General features: G+C 41.5%; 1 protein-coding gene across 8 annotated transcripts in view; it reads right to left on the bottom strand.

The window, feature by feature from the left end:
- nrxn2a (neurexin 2a) overlaps positions 1-18106 on the bottom strand; it is a 160988-nt gene extending 142882 nt beyond the window's left edge. For 7 of the 8 annotated variants that reach the window (XR_009792612.1, XM_061804453.1, XM_061804450.1 and 4 more), the window contains exon 1: positions 17455-17703. The gene's annotated coding sequence lies outside the window, so the exon portion shown is untranslated. Of the gene's footprint in view, positions 1-17454; positions 17704-17993 lie in introns of those variants that run through there. The other variant, XM_061804446.1, reaches the window with a different exon arrangement.
- Positions 18107-19164: the final 1058 nt, after the last annotated feature.

Genomic DNA, 19164 nt, shown 5'->3' with positions numbered 1-19164 from the left:
AGAAACAGGGCCATCTGGACTATTATGTCTACAATGCCCACTGCATGGGAAACTTGCACATCTATGTAAACAATGCTGAAAGGTATATATGTAGACATTTAGGAGCAACATATGCTGCCATCCAAGCAATGACTTGTTCAGTGATGTCCCTGCTTATTTTAGCAGGACAATGACAAGCCACATTTTGGACGTGTTACAAATGCAAGGCTTCATAGTAAAAGAGTCTGGGTATAAGACTGGCCCTCCAGGAGTCCAGACCTGTCTCCCATTGAAAATGTGTGGCGCATTATGAAGCGCAAAATATGGCAACGGAGACCCCGGACTGTTGAACAGCTGAAACTGTACATTAAGCAAGAGTGGCAAAAAAATCCAACATACAAAGCTTCAACAATTAGTTCCCTCAGTTCCCAACGTGAGTTAAAAGGAAAGGGGTTGTAACGCAGTGGTAAAAATGGCACTGGCATAGCTATTTTGCAATGTGTTAGAGGCAACAAATTAAACAGTGAAGTACTTGTAGAAAACAATGTTTGTTCATTTGAACATTAAATATATTGTCCTTATTTCATATCATATTTCAAATAATAGGATTTGCAAATCAAATCATTAGATCCTTCCAGTTTCCTGTTTCTCAACTTCCCAACTTCATTAGATTGGGCGTTTGGATACGTAGAAACTTTCCACAGAAGCAATATTTGGGTGCAATATTCTTAACAGAAAATAACTGGTACAAATTAAAGCCACGTTGTAGCATATGATTTGAGTAAGACTTAAAATGTTTGTTTGCCGTTTTTGATATTAAATCAATGTTGGAATTTAAACTAAAATGGAAAATTTGGGTGATGTCCTTTGAACTGGGAGGAAATCAAAAAACAAAAAAAAATACAAATGACAAAAAGAAAAAAGTTAAAACTATATCCATATATTGCATTCACATAAAACTTGTGTTTCTGGGAGACTCATTCAAGAACACGAGGACAGGAGAGCAGAACAATCCTTTTAAAGCATATCATAGTCTACTCAAAGTACCACATACTGTATGTAGGCCATATAGCGAGTTTGTGCGCTTATGTGTGTGTTCCAGCATTCCAAGACGCGCAGGGCATTGGAACAGCTGACATTTTCACAAACCAGTAAGCCAGGTAATTGAGTAGCTAAGTGCACAACACTTGCTACAAGCATAAACAGACTTCTGCTCACACTACCTCATTAAGTAAATGCAAATGTTCTGTAGGTGTAGCACAAGAACAAATCTAATACACATCTGCTCACTACATTGTAGCTTACACAAGATATGGAGATGAAATAACAACAAACAAATGAAAGATAGGACGGAGTCGACAGCAAGCATCGCCAAACATCTTCATTTGCAAGCGACCTGGTGTTATCAATAACCCAGCATCGCAGTTCTCATCAACGAAGATTGTTGCCACAAGCTTGTGCCACAAAGGCGCCATTAGGTGGAGCCCGGCCCAGACGTATCCATCATCGACATTCACTCGGCCCTCGCGCCTCTGTGCTCGTGTCAGATGCATTTGTCTTGAGTATTTAGTTAACACAGCGCCCTACTCAGTTTGATCATGCTATGATACTAATAATGGAGAGCAGGGAGGTGGTGAAAGGCGACACTTTAGGCTCCCACTGTTAAGCTAATGGGGGGAAAGGCTGAGAAACTGTTTTGGTTGTGTCATTAGGACTGAAAGAGCAAACAAAGAGGATGTAAAGAAAAAGTTGCAAACAAAGGCTTGCTGATCCCTTACAATAGCACATTTCCATTCAATGCAGTCTAACTGCTCGAGTATGACTCACTCGGGGATGAAACAGATAGATGGACTACTCTCCTCACGAGCAGTGGGGCAAAAAAAATACAAAAGCTTGGCCTGGGGTGGCACTAGAGGACAGCCTGTGTCACACTAGTTTACCCTCTGTGCAGCTGCCACAGTGCCGCATCTCAGAGTCACCATGACATGGTTGCCCCCCCCCACCCCCCGCGCACCCCCACCCCTCACCCGCAAACACACACACACACTCGCATACGCACAAAATTGCACAAATTTTCATTGCCATAGTTTGTAGCTATTGGAATTGTCAGGCTCCATGCATTTGACACAAACAACTAACAAAACATATTCATAGATTCTGTTCATTTAAATAACATTTGAAAAGCAGTCTCAAAACTTCTCCATCAAAGTGTTCATTTACAACACCACAAGGCCTAGTACTTCCAGGAGTCTCAAAGGGCTGGGGCGTGGGGGTTTGCTAGGGCCCCGCCACACCACTGACTGTGGTCACAAACTCAATTTCCATGAAGACAAAAAAAAAACCCATATATTTTGAGATATATGGATATAGGATCAAGGTGAGGTCCTACATTAAAGCACCCCGAGGTGAAGCTAACGTTGAACCCGTCAACATTCACTCAGTGACTGGTTGAACCGCTATATATTCAATTCAAATTAAATTGCTGAAATTATGACAGTAGGTTTGCTAACATTGGTTGCCACCTCGCTATTACGTTGATTTGGGGGGGTCCTTATCCCATCCAGATGAGTGGAGATGAGTTCATTGTGGTTTTCTTTTGATCGCATTACTACTGCCCTTGTTCCAAATAATTGCAAAAAAATAAATAAATAAACATGGCTAAAATGTTAGTAACATACTTTCCTGTGTGACTCACTTGTGTGAAACGGATATAATGAATAGCAGAGAGTGTGATACACTTTCAGAGTGCACTTGCTACTTCGTTAGGTGGGTGGGATTTTGGCCTACAACAAACATTCACACTCACATTCACACCTCCAGACTATTTAGAGATTTCACCTTTCCCAAGAAACACATTACAGGAAAGTGGGAGGAAGCTGGAGAACCAGGAAAAAACCCACATGAGCAGGCAGAAAACATACAAACTGAACACAGGAGGATCAAAGCCTCAACGTCAGAATTGTGAGGGAGATGCACATTTTACTTTAATTCATTAACAGCAAAACACTCAGAATTATTTCAACTAATTCTATACTTTACCGCTTGTATGAAACAGTACTAGACTCTCATGAGAATAATCTCATTAATTCCACTCTACAACTGCCTACAGAGCTTCAGTATCTGTAAACATCTTTAAAAAGAAAAAAAAAAAGATCTCAATATAAACCCGAAGGGAGTACTGTGGTGAATTCTAGGATACGGGATTAAAACTAAGAAGAGACACCGCTCATTTGAATGGGTAAATGCGCAGTCAGGGAGTGAACATGCACAAGATGTAGAGCAAAGATCAAGTTCTACCTCTTTCAAATTGGCCCTTCAGAATGACTAACATGCAAATGGTGTAAAACGTACCCATCGCGAAAGCAAACCCGGATGACTTTGACTACATGTGACAGTTCCTTCCCACTCGACTCAAAAAGTAAGACCAAAATTGCTGCTGAGATGTCACCCCCCCTACCCCACAAGAACAATCTGCATCAATCCGGGCTCTGAAAATTACGATCCTCGTCAAGAAACTTCCTAAAATGTGCGCAGGGGAAAATCAGATGAGACAAGCGGTTCCTCCTGCGCCTGGTTGACATTACCCGGATCCATCATCGGCTCGCTTGCTCAGGCTTTTCTCCCTTTCATACAGTATGCGGCTAATGATGGGAATGTTTGCCCTTGAAATCCCAGTTAATAAGCAGCTATGCTATGACATCCACGATTAGATCATCCAGCGCTGTCACATCTCATCCTGAGGAGAATGCCACCAGACAAAAAGTGAGAGTGGGCGCGAGCGAGCGAGCGAGCGTCCTCTGTGCCTCTGCCTTCCTTCCTTTGCACATGTACACATAGACACGCACGCTTATGTTTGCGAAGCACTTCAGAAGGCATCACGCACACTTCAGTTCATTCCCCAGAATCTGCACCACACGCCCCACGTGGACCCGGTGGGAGCTGACACCGAGGCTGACGTGCAGCCTCCTGACGCAGGTAAGCTGCTCGAGACAAATGCCTTTATAGACAAAGCGGCCGCGGGCAAGGATAAGATTGAGTTTGCTTAGATGAGACTCCTGATGCATATACAATAATGAATTAGCATGAATCTGTTCTCCGTGAGTGGCGCCTGCAGATGGAGGGAGGGTGGAAATAAATGGCTGCTGGGCTATTTACCACACATCTCCTGTGCTGCCGTCACTCGGCCATCTAAGTGTGACAGGCCGGCATAAAGCACAGAGGAGATCAGTGTGACGGATGAATGGCCAGGCAGCTGTTAAAATCTCTTGATTCAAGTCCAGACTGGTGTGCCGCTCAATGATCAATTGCGTCCGTGTGAAAATGTCATCCACCTTAAAATGACAGAGGAAGAGAGGCCGAGGGGACACATTTAACTTGTCAGGCGGCAAATGTTTTCAAGCGGTATTTATTATTATTTTTTTCTTTAAACATTCGCTTTCACAAATAAATATGTACTCCACCGAGCAGATTCCAATTGAAGAGATCAATTGAAAAAACAGATTCAATTCCATTTAATTCAACTCAATTTTTGGTGAATTCTGAAACTGTTTTGGTTTTATTCTGGTTCTAGTTTAAAGCTATTGTATTTTTTTTTTTTTATTTCTGGTATTCTAAGTTAATATATATTGATGAATGGATACGATTTCGAAAAAGTAAAGCTAAAAATCTTTTAAAGAGACCTCTGATATAATTTCATCACAAAAACAATGCCCATTTTTAAATTTATATTTAAAGAGGAAATCCAGTGCTTTACATCAACTGTGTATCCAATAGGTCATGTAATATGGGCCCTATTTTGACAATGTGATGTTAAATCCTCTAAAATCCTCTTAAATTGATGAAGATTTAATAGTGTTTTGAGAAGATTTTCATTGACAATTACAAATTTTCAGGGGTGCTGCCATTTTCCCGAGTCACATGATGTCCGTGGGCGGATGTGCCGAAGCTCGGCTAAAGGCCTCCGCCGCCGCCGAAGGCGGGCCGCGAGCTCCAGTGACGGGCTGGGAGCTGAGCTTCGACGTCCGGAGAGGCCTTTAGCCGAGCTTCGGTGGCGCCGTAGGCATTTAGCCTAGCTTCGGCATCCGGGGCTAAGGGCCTCCGCCTCGTGGAAGCTCGGCTTGTGGCCCGCCGCCGGAGCTCGCTCGTCAGACTCCGCGTCATTCCCGTCCGAAGAACCATCCACAGCTGCCGGCCCCACACCTCGGGGGGCGTTTGTTTAGGCACTTATGTCCCGCGCGTAGGCCTCCGAGTAGTCAGACTCCGCGTCATTTCGCCCAAAGAACCATCCGAATATTCAACATTTCCAGCCACAGGTTCAAATCTGTATGAAGTATTCCTCCGTCTTCCCGATCAACCGATACTGCTATTGCTTCATCAGATGAGGATAAATACGTGAAATCAGCACTGGGCATAAATGGTGTCCCATGTAATCGAGCCATTGTTGCGGCACGTAACACGTCACATATGCGCACATAGGTCACGTGACTCGCGAAAATGGCAGCGCCCCTGAAAATTCGTAATTGTCGATGAAAATCTTTAACTATTAAATGAGAAAGGATTTAACATCACATTGTCAAAATAGGGTACATATTACATGACCTATTGGATACACTATTCATGCAAAGCACTGGATTTCCCCTTTAAATGATATTATGATCTGTGAATAAAAAATATCAGGAGACTGTACAAGGACTACAGTCCTGAACCTTTCAATGTGAGTTATTTTCATTTATTTTCTTGGTTGCTGCTACCATCCTCAAGATCCTGTCGACCGATCGATTGCGACCAACATCATCGTAGAATCTGCAGACCTGTACTCTGTCGCCATGAGCGATGAGACTGTTTCACACAATTGTGTTATTTGCTGCTCACTTTGAAGCACAATCAAGGTTACATTCTATTAGCCAGCGAGTTATCAAGAAATAACGGGCGCAGGCATGTTTGCCCGGATGGAGATCTGCACTAGAATGTGAATGGAATTTGTCAGATTCTGAAATAAAAGTTTTTCCAAAGGCGTTGTTTGGTTTTGCAGGGCTAAAAAAAAAAAAAAAAAAAAAAAAAAAAATGGAAGCCTGCTGGTTGGTGTTCCTCTGATCTTATTAGATTTTGCAATTGAACAATTGCTTATGATTTAGAGAAAAATAAAAGTTTTGCTTCAATTAAACCATGAAGGCCTTCTCTGCTCACCAAGACACTATCAGAAGTAGTGACCCACGTAAATTGAAACCTACTAAATTGATTTGATTTCAACCCCTCTATTATCTTCATGTTGTAGCATTTCTTTTGGCTGCAGTCTTTCCAGTACTGGTGGATGGTGAGCATGATGTATTTTATTCAAACATTTTACGTGTTTGTCATGTTATTGGACAAATATCAATTCTGAACTGCTCCCGATAATGTACGTGACAAAGTCGCATGCTATTAAAATGCATTTTTGTATGTTGTATTGATCGGTTCTGTCACTGCGACGTGATGGAGGCGGTCTTACGAGGAGAATTAAATTGGGTAAATACGCTCTAAATGAAGGCTGAGGTACTAAATGTCTGGCACATCACAATCCATGAAAACTACAACTGTCTTTTGGTGGAAGTGTTTGTTTTTTTTCTCAAAATGTCATTTCTTCTTGGAAAAATTGGAAAAACAAAAATCATTCTTGATCATAGAAATTATTATTGTAACGTTTTTAAATCTTCTGGGCTTGATAGGCTAATAAAATGAATGCCATCATAAAGCGACTTGATGCCAACTCAGCTGTTTTAATGACAAACTATCACATGCCAAGTGTTTTCTCTGCATTCCCTTCAACAAATAAATCTCGGCTCTGTATAAAATAGAAAGTCTACCAGGGCCGCTCTCCCTTGCCTTCCTTGCACATTTACGACAAAACTACAATAGAGGACAACTGGGTTATTTTTTGAAATGGTACTACTCAGGACAATTTGTCAGCAAAGTATACATTTTCTGGAGTGTCACTTGGAAAAATGGAGGTGCATCACTTACAGACGTCAAATTCTAAACCTACTGTACAGTACATACGTAAACACATACAAACACTTTTGGATGAGACCTGGGAAGTCAATCAGCAACATGATACATTTGCATATTTGGCAATTACTGGTCTGGCATGCAAATGTTTTCAGCTTTTGTCTTTTCTTTGTATGTTTTTTTGCAAGACACACTGTTTGTAGATGGTAGCAAGGGACTTATTTTTATTGTTAGTACTGTATTACATTGTCGTGTAAACATACCCAGACGTAGCTGTATGCTACACAACTCTCATTGCTCCCCAGAGAGAGTAGATATTAGCGAGAGATGAATGCCTGCACCAGTGAAGGAGGTGTCGGGAATAAAAGAGAAAGATTCATTGAGATATCTGCGACACAGATAGCGGGTGACCTCAGTAGCACCGCTGATGTGATGCAAGTTCAATCCAAATACTTCGACTGGCCAAGCTGCAGGCCGCATTTTTATTTCTTTCTTTCAATTTCAAAGTTGGCTGTCACTCGGCACTGTGTTTTGTGCCATATGACATAGATGAAAGGGTTTCATCTGTACGACAGGCTGCCAAAGTGTATTTACTTGCTTTTCTCGTGTTTTAGCTCAAGACACTGGCCTATGATCATCCCCTACCAACAAAAGTAGATTGACAGATAAGAAAACTACTGGAACTCGGGCATACATTGGTTACTGCATCTATTTCTTGTTGTAGATTTGAGACTTGTTTTTTAGCAGTCTTCTGAGATCTGTAACTGCATAACGTATACGGCAGCCAGGTAGTATTATGTTTTATGTCTCTACGGGTACTGATAATGCTGCCTGAGCACATTTTGGTTCACGGTGCAATTTTCAGCTTCCTTTCCTCAAGCTGTCACCCAGTAACAACGATGGATGTGCTGTAATGTTTGCAACGTGACGCCACATTCAGAATGGTGCAATCTGAATGAGGCTTAAGTGCTTTAATGTGCTTCCATTCATTGACAAGACACATATGTTACATTAATAAGGCATGCTTATTTTATATAGCCTGGCTTTAAATAGTGTCGCAATGGGATTTATTTAACAATGTGCAAAAGAAAATGTACAATTTACGATTGTGGACCTACAGTATGTTTCTGAGTTTGTAAATAGTTTTATATGAAGGTTTGATTTTACTTGCATACAGTGAAGAAAATAAGTATTTGAACACCCTGCTATACTGCAAGTTCTCCCACTTAGAAAGGCTTGTGGTCAGATGAGACCAAATTGGAACTATTTGGTCATAATTCCACTAACCGTGTTTGGAGGAAGACGAATGATGAGTTCCATCCCAAGAACACCATCCCTACTGTGAAGCATGGGGGTGGTAGCATCATGCTTTGGGGTGTTTTTCTGCACATGGGACAGGACGACTGCACTGTATTAAGCAGAGGATGACCGTGGCCATGTATTGTGAGATTTTGGGGAACAACCTCTTTCCCTCAGTCAGCGCATTGAAGATGGGTCGTGGCTGGGTCTTTCAACATGACAATGACCCAAAGCACACAGCCAGGAAAACCAAGGAGTGGCTCCGTAAGAAGCATATCAAGGTTCTGACGTGGCCTAGCCAGTCTCCAGACCTAAACCCAATACAAAATCTTTAGCGGGAGCTGAAACTCCATGTTTCTCAGCGACGACAGCCCAGAAACCTGTTTGATCTCGAGAAGATCTGTGTGGAGGAGTGGGCCAAAATCCCTCCTGCAGTGTGTGCAAACCTGGTGAACAACTACAGGAAACGTTTGACCTCTGCAATTGCAAATAAAGGCTACTGTACCATATATTAACGTGGATTTTCTCAGGTGTTCAAATACTTATTTGCAGCTGTATCACAAAACTAAATCATTAAAAACATCATACATTGTGATTTCTGGATTTTTATTTTTAGATTATCGCTCTCACAGTAGACATGCACCTATGATGAAAATTTGAGACCCTTCCATGATTTCTAAGTGGGAGAACTTGCAATATTGCAGGCTGTTCAAATACTTATTTTCTTCACTGTATATTAATCATTCTTTTGAACCAAGAAGCCAAGTAGAATGGTCTTAAATGACCTAATAAATATTTTTTTTTGTATAAGGGAGGAATCCAGATTACACAGAAAATCCACTCATGCACAGGGAGTACATAGAAATGCCACATTGAGATTCGTATTTAAAAATCCCGACTGTGAGGTGGATGTGCTCACCATCATCCAACCATGTTGGCATACCTTCATCCTTAAAGTCCTTAATCAGCTGTTAAAGTCAATACAGGTACTTATTTATAATCTTAAATGGCACGTTTAAATTAGTAAAGCAGATTCTACATCCCAGTGCCAAATTCACAAGTGTGTTGTTTATTAATGTATAAATTCATCAATGAATAACAGAACCACGAAAGCAGCACTTTGCCTCATTCCTTGGTTTGTCTTTTTAATTCTACTTCCCGTGAGAAGGAGCGTTGCACTGCGTTAGAGTCCCTTGATATTTACAGTAAGTATGGTAATCGTCTCAATGACTTTCTAATGTTGAACGAAAGTAAACTGTTATCAGCCAGTAGAGAAATGGCAGCTTTATCAGGACAATGACACCTTTTGTCGACAGAATGTCACTGTATGGGCGTGTGACCTTTTGAGAATACATTCACACTTGTTGACATGTCTTGAGATGCCGTGTCTAAAAACATTATGAGCAATAAAGTTACTGAAGACTGCTTTGTCTCATGGGAAGAAATGCGATGATTAATGTAATATTGCTGAAATGGGTATTTAAAAGGGAGCGTTTTTTTTTTTTTTTTATCTTGTCATCACAGGGAAATGCGAAGACAAAAGATCTGACTGACAATCAAGCGGTAGAACAACCTAAAGAAGGGGGAGGAATCTGCTTAATATTCTGTGAAGTAAATCTCAATATACGCATGGACAACCCCAACTCCAATGAAGATGGAACATTGTGTTCAAGAAAATAAATAAAATAAAATAAAAGAATAACAAATAAAAACAGAATACAATGATTTGCAAATCACGTTCAACTTATATTCAACTGAATCCAGAACCAAGGTATTTAATGTTCAAATTGATCATTTTTGAATATCATGGCTGCAACACATTCCAAAAAAACAAGGACAGGTGGAAAAAAAGATAGAGAAAGTTGAAGAATGCTGATCAAACACCTGTTTGGAAGTTCCCACAGGTGAGCAGATGAATGAAGAACCAGTGGGTGGGATGGTTGGGTAGAAAAGGAGGTTCGCTGAATTTCTAAGTCATTCACAAGCAAGTGACGGGGGTGAGGTTCACCTTTCTGTGAACAAGCCCGTGAGTTGAACAGTTTAAGGACAATGTTCCTCAACGTAAAATTACAAGGGATTTAAAGGAGAAATCCAGTGGTTTGCATTAACAATGTATCCAATAGCTAATGTAATATGTACTCTATCTTGACAATGTGATGTTAAATCCTCACTCATTTAATGGTGTTTTGAGAAGATTTTTAATCGACTATTCTGAATTTTCAGGGGTGCTGCCATTTTTGCGAGTCACATGACCTTCGTCGACATATGTGACATGTTACGTGCCGTTCCAAATGCTCAATTACATGGGACACGATTATGCCCAGCGCTGATTTCTTGGATTTATTCTCATCTGATGAAGACAAAGCAGTATCGGTTGATCGGGAATTGTCGCTAAAAATCTTCTCAAAACACTATTAAATGCGAGAGGATTTAACATTACATTGTCAAGATAGAGTACATACTACATGACCTATTGCATACATTGTTAATGCAAACCACTGGATTTCCCCTTCAAGGATTTAATCATTTACGATCCATGACATCATGCAAAAGGTCAAAGAATCACCCCATGTAAGCGGAAGGACAAAAACCAACATGGAATGCATGTGACCTTCAATCCCTCGGGCGGTACTACATTGAAAACAAACATCAATGTGTAAAATGAGATCACCATATGGGCTCAAGAACACTCCAGAAAATGAATGTCAGTATGCAGTTCGAAGCTACATCCTTGAGTGCAAGTTAAAACTCCACTATGCAAAGCAAAATCCGCTCATCAACACCCAGAAACACAGACAGCTTCTGTGGCCCCGAGCTTAGATGAACTAATCTTCTTCTTCTTCTCATGCAAAGTGGAAAACAGTTCTGTGGTCCAACAAATCCACATTCCAACAGTTTTAGTAAATAGTGGTTGCCGTGTCCTCTGAGCCAGAAGGGAAAACAAATATCCAGATTTTTATGGACGGAAAGTTCAAAAGCCAGCCACCCTGAGGGTATGGGGCTGTGTTAGTGCCAGCGGCATGAGTAACGTATAGATCTGTGAATGCACAATTAATGCTGCCGTCCAAGCAACATCTTTTTTTTAAATGAACATCCTGTCTTATTTCAGCAAGACAATGCAAAACCACATTCTGTATATGTTACAACAGCGTAGCTTCATTGCAAAATATTGTGGGTACTAGACAGGCCTGCCTACAGTCCAGACCTGTCTCCCATTGAAAATGTGTGGCACATTATGAAGCGTAAAATACGGAGACCCCGGACTGTTGAACAACTGAAGCTGTACATTAAGCAAGAATGGGAAAGAAATGCAGCTACAAAGATTCATCGATTTGTTCTCAGTTCCCAAAGGTTTATTGAATGTTGTTAAAAGAAAGGTGATGTAATATGACCCTGTATCAGCTTTTTTGGAAGATGTTGCAGCCATAACGTTCTAACATCGCGATTATTTGCTAAAAACCAAGCTCATCAGTTTGAACAGTAAATATCTTGTCTTTGTAGTGTATTCAATTAAATATAGGTTGAATATGCTTTGCAAAATGTTGTAATCTGTTTTTTATTTATGTTGAACACAATGTTCCAACTTTGTAGGAATTGGGTTGTATTCTCCTGGTATGAATTATAAATTGCATGAAAAACACCCAATATGATGCTCCATATTAACTATTTTCCTGCAGAGAAAGCGCGCTGTTGTGATCATTTCAAAGCAATTATGATTTAAGTGTGTGTGAGCACATTGTTGGGCGCGTGTGCAATAGTGATATTTGTCCTATAATTTTGAGAAATGAAGTTCCTGCAAATACCGGCAATTTCACTGTTTTTATTCATAGTCATGACTATTCCTGTGAACTGCGATCCTGTATCTTACTTTACATCCATTTGTAATTGTTTTTGTCATCTCTATATTTGCGCATTAGCATATATATATTATATTTCGAGGGTTTGTTGCAAGTAAGAATGCACTCACAAATGCCCTTGACCACACCTCACTCTCGAAGCACTTCACCCATGGTTGCACTGACGCTTGCAAGTATGTCAACATAGTCTAACCGACGTGGGGGCATGCAAGTAAATAGGCAGGTGCCAGAAAAAGGCAAACAAATCAGTCAACAAACTGGCAAGGACAACCGAGCGCCAGGTGTTAAACACGGCCCCACAGCTACATCTGCTCAAGGTGTAGCCAATCAGCTTCCACTTCAGCAGTCACACAGCCATTTACCCAACGTCGAACGTTGCGGCTTTGTGAACAGCAGGACGATGAATCTGCAGCAATTACAACGTGAGGCGAAGCCAGACATGATGATACGAGAAGGTTCAAGTTACTCTTCTGCCTCGTTCTGCTTCCTGAGCTGTCAAATCCACTAAAATAACTCATCTTGCTCTTATTTATGAAGAAGATCTTTGCACCTTTATAAATAATGCAAACAAACAAAAAAAAAAATAAAATAAAATATCCATCTCACAGCACCAATGCAATACTTTGTACTTTAAGTCCATATTCAGTGACTCACAATGGCGCTCTGGCGCCATCATTTCACCTCCTATGACAAGCTGCAATGGGCCAAGCTTAGCTCAATCCTGAGTGAGATTGAGCTAACAAAACATTAGAGTCCACGCTGCTTTCCACCTACTAGAACACCTGTAGTGAAAATAGCGGGCCATTTTCAAGCTATTTCACAGATTTATGGTGATTGCTTTGGAGCATTGTACAAATCAGCGGCAAAAACCCCGTATAAGTGTCCATTGTATAGCTGACATTAAGTCCACATGTAGACTTGGCTGCTTTAAAAGCTTGAAGCCACTCTGGAAAACAAGTGGCATAATGACCCAGATTGCAGCGTAACTTACAGCATGCTGCGGGTGTCGCAGTTCAGACTTTGGGGCTCCTGGATATATGTTTTAGATTGTGCGGAGGAGACTATTTTATTGGAGCACAAATAAAGCACAAATCCTATAGCCGCCCAAGGTGTAGCTACGCGAAGATCTCAACAATGACCTTTTTTGTGTGTGTGTCTTCACCATCCAGGGACATAATCCCTGTTTGGCCATGCAGCTGGCATGCAATTGAGTCACGCGTCAGCCCTGATTAGAAGCAGCAGTGGTCCGGGGGCCCCATCCCTCTGCCAGAGCCAGGAGAGGAAAGGCCAGGGCCACCACATCCAGTCTGTGGATGTGACCTTGATGGGCTATGATAGAGAGGAAGCGACACAATTCGCAATGCCACACAATATCTGTAACCTTCTACTCGCCACTCTGCATGCGTGAGCCGCTGAGCAATGCCAGACACACACACACACACACACACTATGTCAACCCTGCCCCGCGATTAATTCCAGCAGTCTCCTCCTTCATGCCATCCAATCATCCATCTCTCTTTGCATATTGGCTGCCGCCTTTGTGCGATGTATCTTAATTTCAAATATGATTTCCTTTTCATGCTCAGCAGCTGCTATGCTAATTTAAAAGATATAGTGGTTTAAAGGGAGCCCAAATACCCAGCTGAACAAGCAGTAACCACATAACATACATCCAAATTCTATTAGAGAAAGCCCGTTAGAAGTAACGGTATCCATTACATTATTTTAGTCTTTGGTCTTTATCAGAAGCACTTTTCGAGACTGCAAAGTGCAACAACATTAGTTAGTGGTAGTCTGATGACACAGGGACCACCACAATACTATTTTCATGTGGTTTTGCTTCGGTGTGGGGCAGTGACAAAGGCAGGGTGCTGTGGCATACGAGTGCGCCATGAGCGACTATTAGGGGTACCGAAGGAACGTATATAATTTTGCTTAATTTGTTTGGAAAAAAAAAAATCATCTTGCTGGAACTCTGCTGACCTCATCTGCATTTACACTGTTACTAACCCCTCAAATGCCACTGAAGGCACAAATGCTGACGGACGTCGGGGGCGTGACAACAAACGTGTTACAGTTTAGAGGCCACTGCAGCACCAGACTGTTTAGTGAGTGGTCAGTTATAGAATGCTGTGTTAGATTACAGTTGATATGGACAAGAACAAAAAAAAAAAAAAAAAACGTGTTCTGAGCTGAAAATACACTCTGCACGGAGCATGACTGTTGAGAAAGCTAGTTCCACACAAACAAAAGCCAGCGGTTATTGTACAGCAAGCTAAATATATAACAATAACAAAAGTGCAAAAAAATCAGCATTAAATGAGGTTGCTTCTTTGTTAACATACCGTAGCTTTCATTTAAGGGAGCTCACTAAACCCAGTACAGAATGAACACTGTAGTAAACCATAAGAGATGGATCGTACAACGGAACTGAGATGCAAAACAGATATCCACACTTCAACTGCAACAATTGCAAGACGTAGCAGACAAAAAACAAAAAAAAAGAGACATGTTTGGGGGCTGCGTGCCAGGGTAGGGTTACCCGATCCAGGTGGACAGGAAATAAGCGGCGCCCTGTGAATGAATCCTCTTCGCTCTTGTGAAATGCGATGTGCTGTAGATTTCAATTTGCATAGCAACTACGGGAGCGGCAGGAAGGAGCAGCAGGATGCGTCAAAAAAAAAAAATGATGTGAGGTGTTACCAACCTTTTGACTGATCATGACAACTTCTTTTCAAACACACACAGCACACTAACACGTTACACTCACTCTGTGACATTAAGTTACTTAAAACCTCCCCAGAGTATTTTTAGTGCAGCATACTTTTTTTTTCCCCCCACTGTTACGTGAGTATTTAAAGAAAAACAGTACTTTTACTCTGTTGCATGGCGGTACCTCCCGCTGGCTCGATGTATTTTTATGGATGATTGCTTGTGCGATCCACAGCGAGACACTTGACACAGTTTAACCAATCCAATGTAACAACTAGCAATGTTTGACTCAGTTATGTCATGCACTGAGTTGCCTTGTTCCTTTTCTTTTCTGTCAGGCTCACCTGACAGAGAAAGTGACCAGTTATTCTTATATTATATATATATATATATATATATATATATGTATTAAGTGTAATTACAATGAAAGTCAAACATAGACACACACACACACACAGACTGTGATAAAGGAGCTCTGATTTTATACCTCGGATTGCCCACATAGCATGTGATTAGTTTAGTGTGATCGCCCTCTCCATGCTACTTGCGAGTGTTCTCATTTTGGATTTGTTTATGTTATTGTTTGTCTAGTTCTCTCTGGATGTGCATCGAGGAGCATTGCTCCAATTGAAGTCCTCTCAGTAGTGGGCAGGCCTGCGTCAGATGCGTAAAGTTCCAAGATAATGGACCTTTCCGACCTGTCAATTACTCGTACAATAATAGCCAATCAGATAGCCGCATTGTCTTAACCCCTGGCTTGACACGCCCCCCTTGTCGTCATGTGCCACAAGGAATGCTGGTTATCAGTCACGTGCGGTTGGAAAAGTTCATGTTAAGAAGAAAATGGTCATCAGATGCGCTTGGGGAACGTGCAATTCTGATGGAAGATATGCTGCTAGGTTACAAGGGCCCCGGTTGATTCATTTTCCAAAGCCTAAAACACAGTTGACGAAGCGTTTACGATGGATTAAGGCTTGCGGAAGAGCGCACGTACAACTAAATCTGGACAATATCAACAACCACACCCTTGTATGTTCAAAGGTAAGTGAGCGTGAAGTAACTTGTCTGAGTTTGATTGAATTATTATCAGTGCTTTATACATTCCAGGAAAACAACTTTCACTTTGCTAGTGTATCACTATACCTGATGAATGAAGTGTGTAATGTTTTATGCGTAAATGCGGGATGTCATGCAAGAGAAATGTCTATTTGCCTATTTGTATCACATCGGACTTAAGACAGAGCACCGCGTTCCATTACGAGCCAAGTCAAATGAATACACCCACTCACTTATAAAGACTACAATGATATTACTCGTGATTTTTCCAAGTAAAAAGTACTCACCCTGCTTTACATGTGCAGTACGATTTCACTATTATCTATTACTATTATTACTACTACTATTATGGTGTTGGATTTCAAAATGAAGTTTGTGAGGCGTCAAACGTTTTTGCATCGATCGCCAACATTTCGCTGTAACTCTGACATTGTGTCCTGCTCCGTCCAAATTCTTAATTCCGTGTACATATCCTTGCGTGAAAGAGTTGAGACCTCTCTGTCGAACCCTCCTGGACAAGTCTGGCGCATTTGGCAAAAAACATACTGCAATGTTACCGGGAATACGCGATAGAGAATCCACTTCAAACCTGTTGTGTTCAGTCGCCATTTTGGAAGATTGTGGGATATGGCAAATGTTGCTAAGGGGGGCGGAGGTGAAGATTGCCAGTTGGAAAGGTTTTTAGTGAAATTTTGTAGTTGTGATTTGGGCGATCATAATGTTCCTAAAGTTCTCTGAAAGGACGTAAACATGTAAGTGTGTTCACAGTAGTTATATCTAAAATGATTATGGACATTACATATGTCAACACGGTGGTCGACCGGTCAGCACATCTGCCTCACAGTTTTGTGGAGGAGGAGTTTTGAGATTAAAAATGGCCTGGCCTGTCCTGTCTGACCGATTGGCCCGCGACCAGTTCAGGGTATACCCCGTCTCTCGCCTGCAGTTAGCCCAGATAGGTTCCAGTATCGTGAGGATAAGCACTGTGGAAAACGGATAGATGTTTGTTCTCAAAGATTACTTTTGAGGAATATGTTTACTTTTCTGTCATTAACTTCTATCAACAACATGAAAATATTTCGAGGTGACAAGTTGAAAACCAATATATATATATATATATATATATATATATATATATATATATATATATATATATATATATATATATGGTGTCCCCAAAAAATGTATACACACTTTAAATAATTATAAACTTGGTTATTACAATTCAAATAATTTATGTAAAATAATTTGCAAATATCATTTTTTAAACTGTGTATACATTTTCGCTCGCTATATATATATACACACACACACACACATACACAATAAAAATATTTAGATGTTGAAACGCAACACTGCACGGCTGTTTCGGTGGCCCACCCTGCTGAACTGAGGCAGCAGTTTTCCTACAGAGGCGTCCAGTTTTTTAATACTTCTCAAGACCTCCCTGCTTTTCCTAAGTTTTTGGTCCCAATTCAACAACGTGGATAAAAAAAAAAAGCATGACGGACGCTTTTTGGAGTCCCCACACAACATGAGCCGCCCTCTCAATAATAAATGGGCTTACCAGCGGCATCTGAAGGAGCCCGCATGCAGCACCTTCACCTCACTTTTAGGCCAAATGAAGACAACGTGCATCACACAATGGGAGCCCTTGGCTCCAGTTCACGCTGGTGACTGCAGCGTTGATGCAAATTATGATCCAGCTCCACCGTGCGCCGAATGTCTTCCGGCATGAAATCCGAAGCGACCTCCACCTTATTTGCGCACATTTTCTGGGAGTGTTTTCTTCCCCAACACCGAGAAGAAAACACCTGCCTTGTAGTTAGAATCGGATCACGTCTTGCTCGCCCTCCCACCCTCCTCACACGAGTTCTTAAGCATGGCGACATCTCATGGAGAGAGAAAAAAAAAAAAGTGTAAATAATTGGCGCAATTGGAATAGCCCGCAACAATAACAACAACTCCTCCGGAGTGATGACATTGAAAAGACACGGACAAATAACCCGGCGGCGTTTTTTTTCTTTTTTTCCGCTGCTTTGAAGCTTATTAAAAAAAAAGCTTCATTTTGCGGCTTGAGTGTGGGAGGTGTGCGGTGTCGTTTACCTGTGCCTCATCCGGCGATCCGACACACAAGCGCCGAGCGTTGATTTTGGTATTCCGGCCGGCCAGAGACAGCACAAAAGAAGACAGGGGAGGCAAAAGAAAAAATCCCGCATCAAGGTGAGATAAAAGCCGCAACTGGAAATGAAGCGTGAATAAGCTTCAGAGTGGCGGTGGTCGCTCTTATCTGCTGTCTGCGTGGAGGAAGGCGAGAGCAAGGGAAGCCCCGAGCTGCTCCGTGCAGACAAAGATGCTTCCTCTCGTCCGCAGCATCCTCCTCCTCATCCTCAGCCTCAGCATCGGGGGGCCGCCTCTCCCCTGACACTTGATGCTAACACTTGCTGAGGTAGCTCGGCCGGGTTGAGGGCGCGGTCAGTCGTCGTGGACCAATGGAGCCTCCCACAACTCCTACCGGCACCGGCGTCGCCGTGGAAGGATTCGATCAGCGTTCGAGAACATGCAAGTTTCGCAACATACGTGCTACGGTGTATCCTCCATTGTGGCACGAGTCGGGTCGTCTAATAAGAAAAATGCAGTCTATTGAAGTGCCCGTGAGCACGCACCAGCAAGACTTAGAGTGCAACCTTTTAATGGTGGGATGAATTTTCCAGCACATATTTTATTTGTATTTTGTTGCCAAGAGCCTAATCAATTACCTCCCTACTTTTTTTTAAAAAAAATAATTGTTTATATGAACAAAAATATTTAAAACACAAATAAATACGCCACAACGATGGCCTCAAAACATGTTAATAACATGTCAAACTCATCTTACAGTGCACATAAAAACATGGCTAACGCATGACTTGGTTTCGAGGAAATAAAATAAAACAGAAGTCCACACATTCATTTACACTTTCTGTAACAACTTTCGCTAACAATACAGGCCAAACTAAAATCCTCCCCATTATTTACATCACTTCAACATACTTCCTTGACACCAGTTGCTACTTTCTTATTAGCTAGGACCTTGCTGCCATCTTGTGGCATATTAAAGCAGAATAGAAAGAAGGCAAAAAGATATTAATAGGTACCAAATTACAGCAAATAGCTAAGTTAAAATCCATAGAAAATGTTAAACAGTGGGGAGTTCACTGGACTTGCAATTTACTATTAAAACTATAGTGACAAATAGTACATCCATCCAGCCATTTTCTCTCCCACTTATCCTCAC

The sequence above is a fragment of the Syngnathoides biaculeatus genome, chromosome 18 (genome assembly GCF_019802595.1).
Source record: "Syngnathoides biaculeatus isolate LvHL_M chromosome 18, ASM1980259v1, whole genome shotgun sequence".
In the NCBI taxonomy this organism is placed as follows: domain Eukaryota; kingdom Metazoa; phylum Chordata; class Actinopteri; order Syngnathiformes; family Syngnathidae; genus Syngnathoides; species Syngnathoides biaculeatus.
The sequence above is the reverse complement of the archived record's forward strand: the minus strand, read 5'-3'. Positions and strand labels throughout refer to the sequence as shown.